Consider the following 2,013-nt stretch of genomic DNA (forward strand, 5'->3'; position numbering starts at 1 on the left):
ACCCAAAGAATTGAGAACAAAGAGGAGAATGGACATCCACCCAATGGACATCCACCCAGAGGCTGAGCAAGCAAAACATGACACTAAAGGCAAGGAGAAAGCACCCGAAGAAACCACTCAAGAGAGAACGGGAAGCCCAACGCCCACTCTCCAACCCTCACTGAGTTAGAAACACCCGAGATGTTACAGGTGGACAAGAAAGAGCGGGAGGTACCAGAAGAACTCCACTTAATGGAAACTGACTTGCCAAGGCCCCTCACAAAGGAGCAGTAGTAGGCCACAGTCACGCTCAGAGACCTAATGGCGGCAGGGTATTGATCCTTAGACGAAGCCATTGAGGCAATAGGCTTTAGCCTAGATGCCCTGCAAACAAAGGTACCTGCCACATAAGAAATTATTCAAGAAACAAAAGTCAAAACAAAGGTGGAGGAGACCAAAGAAGAAATCAAGGAAACCGCCGAGACTTCCACGCAATAAGGACAATCGGAGGGCTTGCTAAAAATGTAAGAAAACCCAATAACGGTTGATCCTATCATAGAAATAGCTAAAAATGAGCAAGAAACGGGAGAAGATGTACCTCTTGAAGGCTTGCAAACAACGAAAGAAAAACTCAGGTCGGAGGATACACCCTCCACATCCACAACCCAAGCAGATACCACTCCTTCAGATAATCAAGTGTTTAAGAAGATTCAGGCAGTCATGAGAGAATGGTGGACCAAGAAGCAAGGAGGACTACTCCCATTACTACGCCACTCGGCTAAAGAGAAGAAGATTGAGCAGCCAAAGGAAGAGGATACGACCATGACGTACATACGTCCGCTGACCTTAGGCAAGAAGGACGAAGTAAAGGAAAAGATAGAAGAGGAGGAGGAGGAAGCTGAAGCCACCACAACTTTGTAGTAAAAACTACCACCCAACAGCCATATTTGGACGTGCCTACCACAAACGTAGCATGCGCAGCTTTGATTAGAAGACTGGCTGAGGAAATTGAAAGAGCAGACTTGCAAACAGTCACGGCGCTTGAAAAAGAGCAAGCCAACAATGCAGATCTAAGCCTGGCAGTCGCAAGCAATATTGGAAAGAAGTTAGAATATAAAGATAAGGACCTAGAGAAGAACAAAAAGAGGCAGAGGAGCGTAAAATGGCCAATGATGAGTTAGCAAGGACTAACATGGCGTTGCTAGAAGACTTAAAGAGAAGAGAGTCCCAGATCAAACACATGAATACAAAGCGGGACAAATATCAACAGCAGCTGTATGAAACTGAGAAAGCACACAAGGACCCACATGCCAGTATCAGACAGAGCATGCAACTGACATTAGATCAGAAAGAAAAATTGTACCAGCAGGCTCATGAGATTGCCCACCAGTCTGCGGCTCTCGCTAAGAAGCAGCAAATCGCAGTAGATGCACTAAAGCGTAGAGTAGCGGATCAGAAGGGGCAATTGGAGGCCTTTATAGAAAACCCCATGCTGATTCTGTCTACTGAGAAGGAATTAATTGAAGCACTCAGATTGTAGGCCGATGGCCTAAGAGAGAAATGGGAGACAGAGCAGACAACCAAGGTGGCTATGGAGGAGGCTTTGCATAAGGCAAAGATCGGGAGGAGGATCTAAACACTCTGAACACGGTGTTAGCCAACATTACAAAAGAAGTCATCGACCTCCGATCTCAGCTAGCTAAAGTCGAAAGGATTAAGAGTTTGCCACCAAGAGAGAAAGGAGTGGAAGTCATCACGGAAGAACAAGAGATAGAGGCCATGGTCCAAGAAGGAGAAATAGAGGAGCATGCACCTCAGAATTCATAGGAACACACACACCAAAAGAATACAAAACCTTGCTTGCCAATCATTGGCTCACTATGCCGAAGATTGTAGCAAAGAACGCAGTATCCGAGCAGCATCTGCTTTTGTTAGATCTGGTAATTTTTTTCACGTCAGAAAGAGTCAAAGAAGTCCTCCAAGAATCCTCATTTCCATATCGAATATTGAATTGGGAATCCTTGGAAGAACAAA

The 2,013-nt window shown here is 45.4% G+C and overlaps 1 pseudogene; it reads left to right on the forward strand.

The window, feature by feature from the left end:
* Positions 1-801: 801 nt before the first annotated feature.
* LOC147448624 (uncharacterized) lies at positions 802-1,806 on the forward strand (annotated as a pseudogene).
* The last annotated feature ends 207 nt before the right edge of the window (positions 1,807-2,013 follow it).

This window comes from Adiantum capillus-veneris, chromosome 10 (genome assembly GCF_014529385.1).
Source record: "Adiantum capillus-veneris isolate H3 chromosome 10, ASM1452938v2, whole genome shotgun sequence".
In the NCBI taxonomy this organism is placed as follows: Eukaryota; Viridiplantae; Streptophyta; class Polypodiopsida; order Polypodiales; family Pteridaceae; genus Adiantum; species Adiantum capillus-veneris.